General features: G+C 49.4%; 1 long non-coding RNA gene and 8 other non-coding genes across 9 annotated transcripts; all 9 read left to right on the top strand.

The window, feature by feature from the left end:
- Window positions 1-4: 4 nt before the first annotated feature.
- Window positions 5-18770, top strand: LOC143823021 (uncharacterized). The gene is made up of 6 exons (XR_013226359.1): window positions 5-1357; window positions 4233-4348; window positions 5221-5377; window positions 8275-8406; window positions 15847-15942; window positions 18233-18770. It is a non-coding gene; the product is annotated as an uncharacterized LOC143823021 (long non-coding RNA).
- Window positions 4575-4738, top strand: LOC143823293 (U1 spliceosomal RNA). The gene has a single exon (XR_013226455.1). It is a non-coding gene; the product is annotated as a U1 spliceosomal RNA (small nuclear RNA).
- On the top strand, window positions 6642-6805 carry LOC143823270 (U1 spliceosomal RNA). Its single transcript, XR_013226437.1, has one exon. It is a non-coding gene; the product is annotated as a U1 spliceosomal RNA (small nuclear RNA).
- Window positions 8636-8799, top strand: LOC143823269 (U1 spliceosomal RNA). Its single transcript, XR_013226436.1, has one exon. It is a non-coding gene; the product is annotated as a U1 spliceosomal RNA (small nuclear RNA).
- LOC143823268 (U1 spliceosomal RNA) lies at window positions 9629-9792 on the top strand. The gene has a single exon (XR_013226435.1). It is a non-coding gene; the product is annotated as a U1 spliceosomal RNA (small nuclear RNA).
- Window positions 11929-12092, top strand: LOC143823267 (U1 spliceosomal RNA). The gene has a single exon (XR_013226434.1). It is a non-coding gene; the product is annotated as a U1 spliceosomal RNA (small nuclear RNA).
- On the top strand, window positions 14775-14938 carry LOC143823266 (U1 spliceosomal RNA). The gene has a single exon (XR_013226433.1). It is a non-coding gene; the product is annotated as a U1 spliceosomal RNA (small nuclear RNA).
- Window positions 16172-16335, top strand: LOC143823265 (U1 spliceosomal RNA). Its single transcript, XR_013226432.1, has one exon. It is a non-coding gene; the product is annotated as a U1 spliceosomal RNA (small nuclear RNA).
- On the top strand, window positions 17176-17339 carry LOC143823264 (U1 spliceosomal RNA). The gene has a single exon (XR_013226431.1). It is a non-coding gene; the product is annotated as a U1 spliceosomal RNA (small nuclear RNA).
- Window positions 18771-18859: the final 89 nt, after the last annotated feature.

Raw genomic sequence — 18859 nt, 5'->3', positions numbered from 1 at the left:
TCGCCCCGCCCCCCGCCCCGCCAGGACGGCGACCGGGCCAATGGCTGGCCGGCCTGCCCTCGCAGCGGCCCACCTGGCGGGGCTGTTGTGGAGAGGGAGGGAGGGAAGGCCTCGCCAGCCGCGGGGCTCGGAGGAGGAGGAGAAGGAGGAGTTGGGCCTTGGGGGGCCGGGCCGGGCCGGGGTCGCTCTTCGCCTCAGGAGGGGCCTCTCCCGGGGGGGGGGGGCTGCGGCCCTGATGCCCCCCCGGAGGAACCGGCCCGGGGAGGGTCGCCCCGCTTGGCGGCCCAGAGCGACGGAGCCCCCGGTGCGGCTGGCCCCTCTCTGGCCCCCAGGAGGGCCCTTTGGGCGCCAGGCCAGGCCAGGCCAGGCCCCTCCATTCGGGCTGCCGCCGCCGCCGCCGCCTCCTCCCGGGTCTCTGGCAGCCAGGCCTCCGTCCGCCTCCCTCCGCTGCCCCGGGGTTCGGACCGGCCGGGTTCGGTTCCCTGCGCGGAGCTGGCAGCGCAGAAGGGCGCGGGCCCCCGAGGGCCCCCTGAGCGAGGCCAGGACAGCGGCCCAAGGAGAGGGCTTTTGTGTGTGGAGGGGCGGGGGGGGGGTCCCTGAATATCACACCGCCAGACCCACTGACCCTGGGGGTTAGATTAATCTGGTCCGCAGGAAGCATTTCCCCTCTGATCTGCCCCTCGAGACCCCCTCAAAGAGCCTGGATCTGTGTTGGGGGGGGGGGATCAAGGGAGGCGTGCCTTGCAGCATTTATCCCTATCTCTGAACTCCTCCTCAAAGATGCATTTAAGGGCTTTAGTGGCTGCCCCCCCCCCACCTAAGGGTGTCCTTCACCCTATAACCTCCTCTGCCCTACCGACTCCTTGTTTTTTCTCCTCACAACCAACTGACCGCAACATTCTGGGCCTTCAGGAGGGAATGAATATGCTTGGTCCTCTTTTTTCCCCCTTAAAGGTGTTTTTTTACATCCCTGGGAAGTCTTCTGATTATACAGAGACTCTTACGTTTGTTTGTTTTTTAACCCTGAATTTCACTGTTCCAGTGACAGCCACGAGACCATAATATTTGGAAGGACGACACTCTAATGCTGGAATAGGGGGACGTATATAAAGTGTTGGAAGCATTGTGGACCCTGTGGCTTAGGGTTCAAAATGTTACCTTAGTATATAACTTTGATAACACTAAATGAGACTTTTTGACTCTTTTAACACAGCTCTTTTACGTGTGCATTGTTCACCCCAGGCAGGCTGCTGCAAGATGGCCTGTCTAGACTTTGAGGTCTCCATCCTACGTCTTTCGCAAAATTTGCACGTGGGAGCATTTCCTCAGATGTGGCTTTTTCAGTCACAACGTGCAGGTACTTTGCCACCTATTTATTAGCATTGGGCCTGAACCTTTAACAGTAGACCCTGACATGCAGAAATAAAAGGTTTTCCCATCACTAAATTTTCCTGCCAAGAAAAGTCACCTGTTTATTTTCCTTGCACTCTGAACTGATCACTAATGCTCGCAGGAGTGAATCCCACAAGTTACAGTATTTGCTGGCGTATAAGACTACTTTTCCCCCCTGAAAAACATGCCTCCAAGTGGGGAGGTCGTCCTATACTCCGGGTGCACTTCAGTTGGGATAGACATAGCTGCCCATAGTGGCCCATAGTACTGTAATGGAATGTAACAAACTCTACATTTTGAGTGGAAATGTTGGGGGATCGTCTTATTTGCCCAGTCGTCTTATATGCCGGCAACTCTACATTTTGAGTGGAAATGTTGGGGGATCGTCTTATTTGCCCAGTCGTCTTATATGCCGGCAAATACGGTAATTGTCTTTTTTGGGAAGAAGTCCGTTTGTCTGTCCTGCCAGTCAGTTTGGAGGAGAGAAGCCCAGTTCTGATGTTACGAAATGTGCTTCCGCTCTTTCCACTTTCTTCAGTTGGGTGGAATATTTGCTAAGGCCAGGGGTGGTCAAACTGAGGCCCTCCAGATGTCCATGGACTACAATTCCCACAAGCCCCTGCCAGCATTCGCTGGCAGGGGCTCCTGGGAATTGTAGTCCATGGACATCTGGAAGGCCGCAGTTTGACCACCCCTGGCTAAGGCCAATTGTCAGGCTGCATGGGTGGTAACGGTTTTCCAGAGCAAGCCTCCTTGTGAGGGGGGAGCTTATACAGGGCTTCCGTTGGGGAGGTTGCTCATATTGGTACTGGAGGCTTAGGGGTGATCCTGGGAAATCTCTCAACCCTGAGCCATGCAGCAGGCCGCATTGCGAATTTTAAAAAGGAAATATGTGCCTGTTTCAGCACTTTTAACGGTGTGGGAGGAGTCCCCCTGCCCAGGGGCCCCGATTAGTCTTGGCTGTTTCCCAAGCGTGCACACTGTGGCAAAGACTCCTTTGAGCGCATAAATTGCTGTCATGCTGCAGTTGACTGATGGCTTAGAAATGCGCTAAATAAATTTCAAACATACCCAAGGCCTCAAGAATGGGTGGATCACCATAAGTGTCATGAGTGGCCAAAAATTAAGTATCCGTTTTCCGGTTCAGTGTCTGTAGCACCAATTAAAGTAATAACTACAAAGAAGATACTGACATGGTTGATAGCTAGGCAATTTAGGGGAAGAAAATGGTTCATTCTGCTGATTCGTTTTATGAAAAGCATCTGCTGGACTGAGATATTTGGTGACATGGATCAGAGTGACTGAAACTGAGTCCCTTGTTCCAACATGGGCCCACCACAGTCTCTCAGTCAAACCATACCCTTGCAGGCTGGTTGTTGTGAGGAGGGGAGGGACAATGGGAAAAGCTGCTTTGAGTCCCCAATCAGGGAGAAACGTGGGATATAAATAAAAATAAGCAAAATAAACACATTTTCCTCCAGCATGTGGGGGGAAGAGGAGGAAGAGGAGAGATGTGAAAAGTAGAGGTTTGGTGGGGGAGGGGGATGAAAGTTGTGCTTGATGGACATGTGCATTTCTAGTGAAATGTTTTGGAACATGGCGGACAAAATAACATAAATAAATGAAATTAGAAGACTGCTTAACATGTCTGCAAGTTAGCCAGTTGTGTAATGCTTTAAATGATGCCCAGGAAAACAGACAATATGATCCCAGGTAAAGACACTGGGCTTTTGATAAGTTTGTTAGAAATAGATTCTCAAAGCAATGCGTGAAGCTCTCCTGGGACATGCAGTCAGCACCCCTGGTAGCCCATATTTGTGAGGTACGCAGGTGCAGAGGGAAATTCCAGTCTATGCAGTGCTATTCCTTCACCGGAGATGATTCATAGACAGAAGACAAACATTGTCAGTTCTGATTTTCTCCTTTTGTCTTTTCTTAGGAAAAGCCAAGTAAAGCCGACGCAGGAAATGACCTGTAGCAGGATGTAGGTGTTTATGCAGACTTCCTTGCCACAAGGCACCATGGAAATAAAAACAGGGAGCAGAGCAGTAATTAGTTTGGATGTTCACATATCCTTGGACTCCATTTAGCAAGTTTGCAGTATGGCTAGCTCATTCCTTGGCCAGTGCAAAAGGACTGGAGGATACAGTACTCTGGTCACTGCCTAGAATGTGGCAGGGCTAGGGAGAAGCAAGAGGTGCCAGCACCTTCCCAGCTCTTACTTGCCTGAGGCATATGTCCATGTATTCTTTTGCGTAAGGACTGACCTGCTTGTCCGATGTAGGGACTAGAAGGGGGCGGCTGATAATCTAAGGGTGGTCAAGTTTTAAACGGCTTCCTCAGACGTTGCAGCCTCCAAAAGGGCTCAGGAGGAGGAGAACTGCTCTAATTCAATTTGTGCACAACCTGATCCGCTGCTTTAAACAATGAAATCCAGTGAAATTTCCCTCCATTTAACTAGCTGCCATAAAGGTGTGCTCAAGCAACAGCAGACAGGAAAAAAGGAAGGAAGGGGAGAATTAAATAAGGCGCCTCGTGGGCTCTTGCCCACAGGAAAGTGCATTTGCCTTGAGCATGTCAGGAGATTCTCTCTGTCTCTTGTGCACACGGACAGAAGCAGGGGTAGTCAAACTGCGGCCCTCCAGATGTCCACGGACTACAGTTGGGAATTGTAGTCCATGGACACCTGGAGGGCTGCAGCTTGACTACCCCTGCACAGAAGCTTATGCTCAGAATAAACGTGGTTGGTCGCAAAGGTGCCACTGGAAACAGACTCTGTTCTTTTGCTTTTGCTGTAGTAAACTAACAACAGCGACCCTCTCTGGGATTAATTCCTCCAGGGTGCGGGCGGAAAGATGCCTCGAGACTCCGCCCTGCTTTCCAGGAGCTCCAATGGAAAAGCTGCTGAAGCGGATGCAGCCGTCTGCGTCAGAAGGGAGCTGTGAGAGGCAGGCAGGTATGCAAATCAATGTACTCGCAGAGCATTGTGGGAACATAAATGAGGTGCAAGTTGGGACTCCCCTTTGCCCCAAGAACATATCACACAGTTTGGAGCATAGCAGTGTTAGTGATGTGCCGGGCGGAGGTGACAGGAAGGTGACCAGCAGGGGTGCGTCTGTGGCCACCATGTCCTGGGAGTCAGGGCCCGGGAGAGGCGGGGGGCAGTGGTGCCCTCCCAACTCATACTTACCTGGCAGGGGAGACACCATGATCAAGAAGGTGGTTTTCCCAGGGTGAGGCTCATCCATTGCACTCCGGGTGTGCTGACCCCTGCGATTTCCCCAAATGCGGGAAACTCGACTGCATAATTTGTGGTAGTGGGGGACTGCGTTCGCGCTTTCCCCTGATCATCCTGGTTCAAAGACAGAAAAATATTTGTGGTTCAAATTAGCCACAAATCATTTTCCATTTTAAAAGATCCTTCTCAAGGCATGCTTTTCTTGGCCTGACAACATAGTAGATGCTTTGTTTTTATCTATGCTAAATAAAACCATTATTTTTCTATATTCTCCATTTTCCTCTGTGTTTTAATCTTTTAGCTGTTTCCCTATTTTGGCCATAGCTCATCTAAGCTTTTTCTGATGGAGAGCAAGGATCTCAGTCCATCGTGAATCTTTTCATGACTTAGGCAAGTTGTTTCTGAATGGCGTAACTGTATTCCATATCCACCGAAATGTAAATTCTGCACAATGCATTGTTTTAGAGCCTTTCTGGCAATGCTGGTATCTTCACCTGGTACAAGAGTCTGGAAAGTTACCTGTGCTAGGGGAACTCACCACTGTTAGCTGAACACATCCACACAATCAGATCCTTTCTGTTTTCACACAGGCATCTTTGAAAAAGGTATTCAGTCCTACACTCAGAAACATCATCCCTGGCTGGTCACAAGTTTTAAATCGCAACTCTGCAGCCTCCAAATTACCGCAGTAGAGGTGATGGGGCATGCATCTATGCTAGTTCTCACTGATGCCCAAAACCAAACGTTGTGAGTCTTAAAGGTGCCCCTGGATTCAAATTTAGTTCTTACATCTGGGGGTTAATAACTATGCATTTATATGCTGATTGGCTGCCATTCACAAATCTTATCAACTGCTTTAATCCCATCTCAGCTATACTTATTGCCCAGTTCCTTTTGCAACTTGCCTATAACCAGTCTTTCCTGGGGACTCACCTCCCCCCACCTATTTGTAAGGTTTAAGGGAAACTGTTTCACTGTATCTAAAGCAACACACAAAGGCCTGTACCCAGAAGTCAACTTTGTTGGTCTTAAATGTGCCCTTGGACTCAAACTTTGTCCCTCAGAAACTACATTTAAGGAGACTGCAACTGCATCCAAAATGAGTGACACCCTAAATCAGGGGTAGTCAAACTGCGGCCCTCCAGATGTCCATGGACTACAATTCCCAGGAGCCCTTGCCAGCATTCACCAGCGAATGCTGGCAGGGGGCTCCTGGGAATTGTAGTCCATGGACATCTGGAAGGCCGCAGTTTGACTACCCCTGCCCTAAATCTTGAGTCAGGCCTTTTATGCCCCAGTAGCAATTTTATCCTGTCAGGTTGATTAGCCTGAACGTGCTCCAAAACTGCCTCTACACACCAGTTCACGATTTCGGCACCTCCCCCACCATGATCAGATGAAAGGGTGAGAAAGAGCTGAGTGTCATCCGCATACTTCTGACAATCTAGCCCAAATGTAATTTCCTTCCAATAAGTGGTCAGTATAAGGGTGTGCTAAAGCATTGGAAGACAGGAGAAAAAGAACGAGGAAGAGAACTGAAGGATGGGTCAGACCAACTCTTGCCCTTGGGGATACCTGTTAGTCTTTAAAATGTCCAGGACTCTCTGCCTGTCTCATGCCTCTTGTTTCGGCTGCATTAGACTAACAACAGCGACCCCCTCTGGCAGGAAGATGCATTTAGACTCCTCCCTGCTGTCAGAGCTTGAATGGCCAATGAAGCCAGTGCTTCTGCCTAGGACATAGAATAGAAGAATTGCATCAGAAGGAGGCGGTGGAGGTGGTCATGCAAATTAAGGTCCGTACAGTGCATTATGGGAACAAAAGACATGGGGCTGCCTTGCCCCCCCCCCCTCCAGGCAGTATCCCCTTGCCCAGGATTGAGCCATGACAGTGGCAGTGATCTGCTGGGCCGAGACAGCAGGAAGGTGACCAGCAGGGATGCGCCTGTGGCCACCATGTCCTGGGAGTCAGGGCCCGGGAGAGGCGGGGGGTGGCAGCACCCTCCCAACTCATACTTACCTGGCAGGGGAGACACCATGATCAAGAAGGTGGTTTTCCCAGGGTGAGGCTCATCCATTGCACTCCGGGTGTGCTGACCCCTGCGATTTCCCCAAATGCGGGAAACTCGACTGCATAATTTGTGGTAGTGGGGGACTGCGTGCGCGCTTTCCCCTGGACATCCTGGTGACAAAGATAGATGAAGTGGTCCTGAGGCTGAGGAATTGGTGGCCTATGGACGTTGTGTCTGATCCATCGTATTTCTCTGTCAATGCGACCGCATAATTGCACATGTGCTTTCCCTCGGTCATCCTGGTTCAAAGACTGAAAAATATTTGTGCTTCATATAAGCTACAAATTATTTTCCATTTTAAAAGATCTTTTCTTATGTTTTCCCTTCCCAGGGAATCCCTTCTGCTCACTTTTTCCTTCTCTCCTGCCTGTTCATGCATTTGCCTCATAGTTCTGGTTCAAAGGCAAGGCTTGAGTCCAGGGGCTCCTTCAAAACCAACACATTTCGTTCATGGCATAAGCTCTCATGTGCAGGCACACTTCCTCCGATGTGATGAAACGGGAATTACCAGTCCACACCCACCCTGATAGATAAAGTGTAAGCAGGAAATGCGCGTACCGCCTAAGGAAAAGGGTGAACAGATTTCAGAATCAAAGAGGGTCAAACAAGCTTGGTTGACAACCTCCCTGTTTCTTTGGGTTCAATTCCAGGGGAAAACATAGGAAAGGAAATAAATATGGCAACGTGGGGAATGTTATGGCTAGATGTACCTTTAATTCTGGACTATCCAGAGCATTTTAGCTGAGACTCTGCTTTTGGGCTCCATCCTTCTTTCCTCAAGCCTGGAGGCATCTCTGCAGCACCCTCCTCTTGGAAGCGAGGCCATTAGTGGGTCCGGGAACAGGGGAAATGGCTTTGCACAGCCAATCGATTGGGTGGAGACGGGTGGGGCTGGCAAGGGGTCTCCTTTAATTCTTTCTTTTCACACCTGGGAGAGTGTCTGCCAGAATTCCCCTTGCGTTTTTGTGAGCAGCAATGGAAATGCAAAGCACTGGTGAACTCGGTTTGTTATTTTAGCAGGGCTTTTTAAAATTTTTAGACCAGGGCCAGGGCTTTTTCGGTCCTGGCCCCTACCTGGTGGAATGAGCTTCCAAGTGACCTGCGGGCCCTGTGGGATTTGTCAGCTTTCCGCAGGGCCTGTAAAACGGAGCACTTCCACCAGGTCTATGGTTGAGGCTGGGGTCGGCAAATCAGGGACATCGCTCCCCCCCTAGGAGTTGGAGTGTACTCCCCCATCCTTTCCTCTTCACCTCTTAATAATTGGGGGAGGGATGGGATTTTTAGAGGCGGGAAATAAATCTAAATAATAATAATAATAATAATAATAATTATTATTATTATTATTATTATTATTATTATTATTATTGTGCTAAACATCTTAGTTATGCTGTACATGTGTTGGATGCCTCGTGATGCTGTTTACTAATCCACTGCTGCTTTACTCTCTCCTTTTGTCTGTACTCTGATGACTCCTATTAAATTGTCTGTGGAACTGTGCATGCACACAAAAGCTCACTCCTGGACTGAAGCTCAGACCTCTTGTTCTTGCTGTGAAAGGGATTTCTTCTTCTAGGATGCGGGAGGAGGGATGACTGAGGCTCCTCCCTGCCTTCCTGGGGATCCAGTGGAGAGGCCAGCAGCGATGCCAGTGCATCCCTCTACGCAGAACAGAAGAATTGCGTCAGAAGGAAGCAGTGGTAGGCGGGTAGGTATGCAAATTAGGGCACATGCAGAGCATTATGGGAACAGAAAAGGGTGCAAATTGGGGCTCCCCTTGCCCTCCAGGACAAATCTTGCACTTTGGAGCATGGCAATATTAGTGATGTGCCGGGCGGAGGTGACAGGAAGGCGACCAGCAGAGGTGTGTCTGTTTTCACCGTGTCCTGGGAGTCGGGGCCCGGGAGAGGCGGGGGGCAGTGGTGCCCTCCCAACTCATACTTACCTGGCAGGGGAGACACCATGATCAAGAAGGTGGTTTTCCCAGGGTGAGGCTCATCCATTGCACTCCGGGTGTGCTGACCCCTGCGATTTCCCCAAATGCGGGAAACTCGACTGCATAATTTGTGGTAGTGGGGGACTGCGTGCGCGCTTTCCCCTGGTCATCCTGGTTCAAAGATAGACAAGATTTTCTTTTTAAAACCTGGCTTTAAACACAGGTTGGGTTGTTTTGTTCCCTCTCTTGCTGTTCATTGTCACGTGTACGGGGAGACCCTGGTCAGCACTTCCATGGAAGTCCAGGGTCACTCTGTCTTGAGAATCCTGTGAGGTTACTATAAGTCAGCTGTGTGGGAGGGAGCCCATTCCCCCTCCCTCCCTGAGAAAAGAATTCAGTCCTTTGCTTAAGAATGCAATCCAGGCATGGCCCAGTTAAGCATTGCTTTTTAGGACTCTGCAGCCTCCAAAATGCGTCAGGAGAAGAATAATCGAACGTAATTTGTGAATAATTTTCTGTAGTATGCTTCTCCTTGGAAGTAAATTCCTTTTAAGCCCAGTGTAATTTGCTTTGAAACAAAGGGCAGGCAGAAGGGTATGCTAAAGCAGTAGGGAGCAGAAGAATAGGAATGAGGAAGAGAACCGATGCATCCGGAGGTCTATGGGTGGATCTCTGTGTTTAACACGTCAAAAGACTTGCAGATGCAGCTGTCTGCCTGGGAGGATAACCAATCATTGCGTAAGAAGGAAGCAGTGGGAGGCGGGCGAATATGCTAACTAATGTGCGCGCAATGCATTGTGGGAACCAATGCAATGGGCATATTGGGGCTCCCCTTGCCTCCCAGGACACTTCCTGCTGATGGGCGCAGGGCTGGATTCTCAAGGCAAGAGCAATGTACTCAAATGGAACAATGGGGGTGGGGTGCGTCTGTGCCCACCGTGTCCTGGGAGTCAGGGCCCGGGAGAGGCAGGGGGCAGTGGTGCCTTCCCAACTCATACTTACCTGGCAGGGGAGACACCATGATCAAGAAGGTGGTTTTCCCAGGGTGAGGCTCATCCATTGCACTCCGGGTGTGCTGACCCCTGCGATTTCCCCAAATGCGGGAAACTCGACTGCATAATTTGTGGTAGTGGGGGACTGCGTGCGCGCTTTCCCCTGGTCATATTGGTTCAAAGACAGAAAAGTATTTGTGCTTCATATAAGCTACAAATTCATTTCCATTTAAAAAGTTTTTTGTTATTCTTTCCTTTCCCAGGGAATCCCTTATGCTCACTTTTTCTCTCTCTCCTGCCTGTTCATGCATTTGCCTTGTCGTTCTGGTTGTTCGAAGATGCAGTCCAGGCGTGGTCAGTTTTAAATTGCTTTTGGTTGTTGTTAGGTGCAAAGTCGTGTCTGACCCATCGTGACCCCAAGTACAATTATCCTCCAGGCCTTCCTGATAATTCCCCAGAGTCCATTTAGGTTTGCACCGACTGCTTCAGTGACTCCATCCAGCCACCTCATTCTCTGTCGTCCCCTTCTTCTTTTGCCCTCAATCGCTCCCAGCATTAGGCTGTTCTCCATGGAGTCCTTCCTTCTCATGAGGTGGCCAAATTATTTGAGTTTCATCTTCAGGATCTGGCCTTCTAAGGAGCAGTCAGGGCTGATCTCCTCTAGGACTGACCGGTTTGTTCGCCTTGCAGTCCAAGGGACTTGCAAGAGTCTTCTCCAGCACCAGAGTTCAAAAGCCTCAATTCTTTGATGCTTGGCCTTCCTTATGGTCCAACTTTCACAGCCATACATTGCAACTGGGAAGACCATAGCCTTGACTAAACGCACTTTTGTTGGCAGGGTGATGTCTCTGCTTTTTAGGATGCCGTCTCAGGAGCAAGCGTCTTTTAATTTCTTTGCTGCAGTCCCCATCTGCAGTGATTTTGGAGCCCAGGAAAATAAATCACTATCTCCATTTCCTCCCCATCTATTTGCCAGGAATTGAAAGGGCCAGATGCCATGATCTTTGTTTTCTTGATGTTGAGTTTCAAGCCAACTTTTGCACTCTCCTCCTTCACCTGCATCAACAGGCTCTTTAGTTCCTCTTCACTTTCTGCCATTAGAGTGGTATCATCTGCATATCTGAGGTTGTTGATATTTCTCCCTGCAATCTTGATCCCAATTTGTGACTCCTCTAATCCCGCCTTTCTCATGATGTGCTCCGCATACAAGTTAAATAGGCAAGGCAACAGTATACAGCCTTGCCGAACTTTCTCAATTTTGAACCAATCAGTGATTCCATGCTCGGTTCTCACTGTTGCTTCTTGACCGCCATATAGGTTTCTCAAGAGACAAATAAGATGCTCTGATATTCCCACCTCTTTAAGAACTTGCCACAATTTATTGTGCTCCACACAATCAAAGGCTTTAGCGTAGTCAATGAAGCAGAAGTAGATGATCTTCTGGAACTCCCTAGCTTTCTCCATGATCCAGCTTATGTTGGATATTTAATCTCTAGTTCCTCTGCCTCTTCGAAATCCTGCCTGTACTTCTGGAAGTTCTCGGTCCACATATTGCTGGAGCCTAGTTTGTAGGATTTTGAGCATAACTTTGCTAGCATGAGAAATGAGTGCAATGGTGCAGTAGTCTGGACATTCTTTGGCATTGCTCTTCTTTGGGATTGGAATGTAAACTGACCTTTTCCAATCCTGTGGCCATTGTTGAGTTTTCCAAATTTTCTGGCATATTTACTGCTTTTTAATTGCTTTTTAGGACTCTGCAGCCTCCAAAATGCCTCAGGAGAGTCATCATGTGTGGATGACCTTACCTAGCACACTTCTTCTTGGAAGGAAATTCCTTTAAAGTCCAGTGTGCTTCACTTTGAAATAAAGAGCTGGCAGAAGGGTGTGCTAAAGCGACAGCAAACAGGAGAAAAGGAACGAGGAGGAGAACCGATGCATCTGACGGGTCTCCCGTCTATGGGAAGACCTCTTTACTTTTAATCTGTCTCTGCCTGTTTGGGCTCTTGCAGATTTAGCTGTCTGTTTAGAGAAGGACAGGCAGTGATTGCATCAGAAGGAAGCGGTGGGAGGTGGGCGAGTATGCAAATTAATGCGCACGCAGAGCATTATGGGAACAGAAAAGGGTGCAAATTGGGGCTCCCCTTGCCCCCCAGCACATATCTTGCACTTTGGAGCATGGCAATATTAGTCATGTGCCGGGCGGAGGTGACAGGAAGGCGACCAGCAGGGGTGTGTCTGTTTTCACCGTGTCCTGGGAGTCAGGGCCCGGGAGAGGCGGGGGGCAGTGGTGCCCTCCCAACTCATACTTACCTGGCAGGGGAGACACCATGATCAAGAAGGTGGTTTTCCCAGGGTGAGGCTCATCCATTGCACTCCGGGTGTGCTGACCCCTGCGATTTCCCCAAATGCGGGAAACTCGACTGCATAATTTGTGGTAGTGGGGGACTGCGTGCGCGCTTTCCCCTGGTCATCCTGGTTCAAAGACAGAATCTTTCTTCATTAGTATTTTCCTGCCAGTTTGGTGTAGTGGTTAGGAGTGCAGACTTTTAATCTGGCGTGCTGGGTTCAATTCTGCACTCCCCACATGCAGCCAGCTGAGGGACCTTGAGCTGGCCACAGTGCTGATAAAGCTGTTGTGACTGAGCAGTGATATCAGGGCTCTCTCAGCCTCCCCTCCCTCACAGGGTGTCTGTTTTGGGGAGAGGAAAGGTAAGCTGCTTTGAGCCTCCTTCTGGTAGAGAAAAGTGGCAGATAAGAACCAACTCTTCTTCTTTTCTTCTTCTTTCTGTTTTATAAGCTTTGTTAGTCGTAAAGGTGCCATTGGACTCTGATTTTGTTGTGCTGCTTCTGACAGACCTTCCCGGCTACCCACTTGAATCTGTTTTATAAGCTGTTTTTTATTAGCTGGCATGCAGATCTATTTATTGACTGCAATGTATATGTATAAACTCAATATTCTCCTGCATTTGGGTTTTTTCATCCTCTGGCCAGTGCTCCTCTGGTGTTTTTTTAATTTTTTAATTTTTGATATAGGTTGTAGGACTACTCCTAGACAGCAGTCTCCAAAATTCTATGTGCACCTCTGTGGGGGCATGCCCTTCTCTCATTACGTCCTTTATGGCTGGCCCAGGCAAGTCTTTTCTGAATGATGTAGAGCTGTATCCAACACACCTTCCGGAGGGGCTGCCCCAGGACAGAAAGATTTTCAGAAGCCCAGAGCACGTGCAGAAATCTTTCTCCCTTGCTGTGGGAACACACTCCTGTGGGCAGAACACGTTGTCCACAGCATCAATCGAGTCCTTCATATTTGCACACCAGGTTGTTTGAGAAGCCCTGAGATGGTTAACTCCGGCTAGCTGGAACATGTCAGAAAAACTGGGTTGGATCAGGTCACAATCACATGGATTTGTAATGGGTTGGCTGATAAAACCCAAAGGGTGCTCATTAGCGGTTCATCTTCTCCTTGGAGGGAGGTGACCAGCAGTGTCCTGCAGGGTTTGGTGCTGGGGCCAGTCTTGTTTAGTGTTTTCACTAATGATTTGGAGGAGGCAATAGAGGGTACATGGGTCAAATTTGCAGATGACCCTAACTTGGGAGGGGTGGAAAGGATGACCATTCAGGATAGAATGGGAAATTGGGCCATAGCCAACAGATTGAATTTTAATAGGGAGGAGTGTAAAATATTCTATTTGGGTCATAATAATATGATGGATACATGAGAAAGGGACTTTTGGTGGACAAGAAGTTGAATGTGAGCCAGCAGTGCGATATGGCAGCTTAGAAGGCTAATGGGATATCAGGCTGTACTGCTAGGAGTGTAGAATCCAGAACAAAGGAAGTTATCATGCCACTCCATTGCGCATTCGTTGAAACTCACTTGGAATATTGTGTGCAGTTCTGGGTGCTGCAGCTCAAGAAAGATATTGACAAGCGGGAATGTGTTCAGAGGATGGCGCTGAGGATGGTTGAGGCGTTGGAATCCGTGCCTCACGAGGAGAGGCTGAGAGAGGTGGCTCTGTGTAGCTTGGGGAAGGGGAGGGCCAGAGGAGACGTTAACGGTAGACCTGTTGAAGACGGGGGCCAGTGTGTCTCCTGCAGCTTGAGAGACAAGGACTTGGCGCTGTGGATTCCAGTTATGGGAAAGGAGGTTCCACTTAAATATTAGAAAGCGTTTTCTGAAGCTGCGGGCTGAGTGCAGATGGGATCTGCTGCCTCAGAGGGTGGTGGAGTCTCCTTCTCTGGACACTTGTAGGAGGAGATTGAATGGGCGCCTGTCAGGAGGGGATGGTTTTCAAGTCCCCAAGAAGGAATGCTGGGTGGTCTCTTCCAGCTCTGTGTGATTCTGATTCAGAAGCTAAGCAGGGGAGTCTCTGCTTAGCACTTCCATGGAAGGCTGCCACAGAGATCCAGGGTCCCTACACTGTGGCAAGCCGGTTCTGACTGGCTCTTGCCTTGAGGATCCTGTGGGGTTACTATAGGTCAGCTGTGCGGGAGGGAGCACAGCCCCCCCCCCTCTGAGAGAAGAATTCAGTCCTTTGCTCAAAGATGCAGTCCAGGCGTGGCCCAGTTTTAAATTGCTTTTTAGAACTCTGCAACCTCCAAAATGCCTCAGGAGAGTCATCTGTATAATGTCATGTGTGGATGACGTTACTTAGCACACTTCTTCTTGGAAGGAAATTCCTTTAAAGCCCAGTGTGCTTCACTTTGAAATAAATAGCTGGCAGAAGGGTGTGCTAAAGCGACTGCAAACAGGAGAAAAGGAACGAGGAGGAGAACCGATGCATCTGACGGGTCTCCCGTCTATGGGAAGACCTCTTTACTTTTAATCTGTCTCTGCCTGTTTGGGCTCTTGCAGATTTAGCTGTCTGCTTAGAGAAGGACAGGCAGTGATTGCATCAGAAGGAAGCGGTGGGAGGTGAGCGAGTATGCAAATTAATGCGCACGCAGAGCATTATGGGAACAGAAAAGGGTGCACATTGGGGCTCCCCTTGGCTCACAGCACATATCTTGCACTTTGGAGCATGGCAATATTAGTCATGTGCCGGGCGGAGGTGACAGGAAGGCGACCAGCAGGGGTGCGTCTGTGGCCACCGTGTCCTGGGAGTCAGGGCCCGGGAGTGGCGGGGGGCAGTGGTGCCCTCCCAACTCATACTTACCTGGCAGGGGAGACACCATGATCAAGAAGGTGGTTTTCCCAGGGTGAGGCTCATCCATTGCACTCCGGGTGTGCTGACCCCTGCGATTTCCCCAAATGCGGGAAACTCGACTGCATAATTTGTGGTAGTGGGGGACTGCGTGCGCGCTTTCCCCTGGTCATCCTGGTTCAAAGACAGATGAAATGGTTCCCAGGAAATTGGGGGTGTAAAGACTTGTCGATGGAAAATTGCATCTTATTAGTAATTCCTACTTCACTGGATAGTAAGGTGACCAGATTGTCCCACTTTTGGAGGGACATCTGGGGGCACCTGGCAAATTGTACTTATGTTGCAAGTGAAAATATATATTACAATACTCTTTTTGCGTTCTATGAAAATATTTGTTGCTCCATATAGACCAAATTTTTAATCAAGACCCCCCCCGGTCAATGGTGTCCCCCTTTACCAATGTTAAAATCTGGTCACCTTACTGGATAGCCTAAGTTACCAACAAGATAGTCATTAGAAGGGAAGATATTACGGCTAAAGCTCACTTTCTTTGGACACATCATGCCATCAAGCTCCTTAGAAAAACATTAATGCTCGGCTTGGTCAGCGGCAAAAGGAAACGTGGTCACCAAAGGATCCGCTGGCTCAAGGTGAATTATGAGATACAAGGACAATTCAACCAGACATCATAAGAGATTCAATCAGTCAACACTTCCGTAGAAGTTTGAAAACAATGCAAATAAACTAACACCCCTCTACGATAAGGAATACTATAATGCAAAAAGTGGGTTACAAAAGCAGAAGTCCATGCAGTTTCCTATAGAAGTGACTTCCTGACCTATTTGCCTTGATCATGTCAAAAGATTCTCTCCGTCTTGGGTTTTGTTGTAATACCCAGGGGTAGTCAAACTGCGGCCATCCAGATGTCCATGGACTACAATTCCCATGAGCCCCTGCCAGCGTTTGCTGGCAGGAGCTCATAGGAATGGTAGTCCATGGACATCTGGAGGGCCGCAGTTTGACTACCCCTGAGATAGACTAATAACAGGAACCCTGTCTGGGATTTCTTCCTCCAGGATGTGGGCGGAAGGATGCATTGAGACCCCTCCCTGCCATCCTGCTGCAGCCCTCTGTGTAAAAGGCGTGCTAAAGAAGGAAGCAGTGGTAGGTGGGTAAGTATGCAAATTAGGGCACATGCAGAGCATTATGGGAACAGAAAAGGGTGCACATTGGGGCTCCCCTTGCCCCCCAGCACATATCTTGCACTTTGGAGCATGGCAATATTAGTGATGTGCTGGGCGGAGGTGACAGGAAGGTGACCAGCAGGGGTGCGTCTGTGGCCACCGTGTCCTGGGAGTCAGGGCCCGGGAGAGGCGGGGGGCAGTGGTGCCCTCCCAACTCATACTTACCTGGCAGGGGAGACACCATGATCAAGAAGGTGGTTTTCCCAGGGTGAGGCTCATCCATTGCACTCCGGGTGTGCTGACCCCTGCGATTTCCCCAAATGCGGGAAACTCGACTGCATAATTTGTGGTAGTGGGGGACTGCGTGCGCGCTTTCCCCTGGTCATCCTGGTTCAAAGATAGACAAGTCTTTCTTTTTAAAACCTAGCTGTATACACAGGTTGGGTTGTTTTGTTCCCTCTCTTGCTGTTCACTGTCATGTGTCAGAAGCTAAATGGGGAGACCTTGGTCAGCACTTCCATGGAAGTTCAGGGTCACTCTGCCTTGAGAATCCTGTGAGGTTACTATAAGTCAGCTGTGTGGGAGGGAGCCCATTCCCCCTCCCTCCCTGAGAAAAGAATTCAGTCCTTTGCTTAAGAATGCAATCCAGGCATGGCCCAGTTAAGCATTGCTTTTTAGGACTCTGCAGCCTCCAAAATGCGTCAGGAGAAGAATAATCTAATGTAATTTGTGAGTGATCTTCTGTAGTATGCTTCTCCTTGGAAGTAAATTCCTTTTAAGCCCAGTGTAATTTGCTTTGAAACAAAGGGCAGGCAGAAGGGTATGCTAAAACAGTAGGGGGCAGAAGAATAGGAATGAGGAAGAGAACCGATGCATCTGGAGGTCTATGGGGGGGATCTCTGTGTTTAACACGTCAAAAGACTTGCAGACGCAGCTGTCTGCCTGGGAGGATAACCAATCATTGCGTAAGAAGGAAGCAGTGGGAGGCGGGCGAATATGCTAACTAATGTGCGCGCAATGCATTGTGGGAACCAACGCAATGGGCATATTGGGGCTCCCCTTGCCTCCCAGGACACTTCCTGCTGATGGGCGCAGGGCTGGATTCTCAAGGCAAGAGCGATGTGCTCAAATGGAACAATGGGGGTGGGGTGCGTCTGTGGCCACCGTGTCCTGGGAGTCAGGGCCCGGGAGAGGCAGGGGGCAGTGGTGCCCTCCCAACTCATACTTACCTGGCAGGGGAGACACCATGATCAAGAAGGTGGTTTTCCCAGGGTGAGGCTCATCCATTGCACTCCGGGTGTGCTGACCCCTGCGATTTCCCCAAATGCGGGAAACTCGACTGCATAATTTGTGGTAGTGGGGGACTGCGTGCGCGCTTTCCCCTGGACATCCTGGTGACAAAGATAGATGAAGTGGTCCTGAGGCAGAGGAATTGGTGTCCTAGGGATGTTGCGACTGATCCATCGTACTTCTCTGTCAATGCGACCGTGTAATTGCACACGCGCTTTCCCCTGGTCATCCTGGTTCAAAGACTGAATTCTTCTCATTATGGAAACTCTTGCTGGATTCTAAGGTGCTCCTGGATTCATATCTGTTCTGCTGGAGACCAATAGAGCTATCCACCGAATTGTTATGCATGTTTATATTAATCTTACTACCTAGAAGATGTTTCTATTTTCCTAAATTATATAATTACATAATATTATGTTGCAATGAGCCTCTTGTGGCGCAGAGTGGTAAGGCAGCGATGTGCTGTCTGGAGCTGTCTGCCCATGAGGTTGGGAGTTTGATCCCAGCAGCCGGCTCAAGGTTGACTCAGCCTTCCATCCTTCCGAGGTCGGTAAAATGAGTACCCAGCTTGCTGGGGGGTAAATGGTAATGACTGGGGAAGGCACTGGCAAACCACCCCGTATTGAGTCTGCCATGAAAACGCTGGAGGGCGTCACCCCAAGGGTCAGACATGACTCGGTGCTTGCACAGGGGATACCTTTACCTTTACCTTTATATTGCATTCTTCACGCTTGTCCAGTGTTTTGATTCGAAGGTATCATGCATATTGCATCTGTCAGGAGTCCTACGTCCCTCTTCTGCCCTGGGAGCTCCATTGTTCTGAATTTGGGAGTGAATTAAAGTTCTACAATCTCATGGGGTGATTTCTCCTAGAAATTTATTCACGTAAACACTGCCCCTCTTAGGTTAGTCACGGAATGACCTGGAAAATTAAAATGTCGTTTTTAGCTTCAAACTAATTTTGATGTATTATTATTCTTTTGCATAGGGACTGACTGACCTGTTTATCCGATGAGGAGACTCGAAGGGGACGGCTGACATTGGACAGCATATATAATATTGGAGGGTGGACAAGTGGACGGACCTGAGATGACGTGGCCGGTGTTGCTAGGTCTGCTTATTGCATTGTCAGAGTGGGTTCAGGGACAGCGCTGGCCTCTGGGTTGGTTGCAGGCCCAGGCCCATGTCCATTTCAGTCAGGGCAGTGCTGTGGGTGAGACGTTTAGGATTAGGAGGCTGTCTGGGGGCAAACAAAGATTTTCCTTCCAATGCCCGTGAGAGGGGGCATCGTTGTCCAACACAGGTGGTAGGTCGTTCATGATGCCTGGAGCTGGTTTGAGCTGAGAGGGGTATGTGCCCAGGAGGGCTTTCCTGAAGCAGGTCATCCCTTGGTATGCTTCGGGCTTAGTTTATCTAAGGGGGCTCTTGGCCACAGGGAAGTGCGTTTGCCTTGAACACATCAGGAGGTTCTCTCTGTGTCCCATGTGTGCTTGTAACATAAAAGCGTCTGCCCAGAATTAAACTTGGTTGGTCTCAAAGCTGCTGCTGGACTCAGACTCTGTTCTCTTGCTTTTGCTGTAATGGAGTAACAACAGCGACGCCCTCTGGGATTAAT

The sequence above is a fragment of the Paroedura picta genome, chromosome 13 (genome assembly GCF_049243985.1).
Source record: "Paroedura picta isolate Pp20150507F chromosome 13, Ppicta_v3.0, whole genome shotgun sequence".
NCBI lineage: Eukaryota > Metazoa > Chordata > Lepidosauria > Squamata > Gekkonidae > Paroedura > Paroedura picta.
The sequence above is the reverse complement of the archived record's forward strand: the minus strand, read 5'-3'. Positions and strand labels throughout refer to the sequence as shown.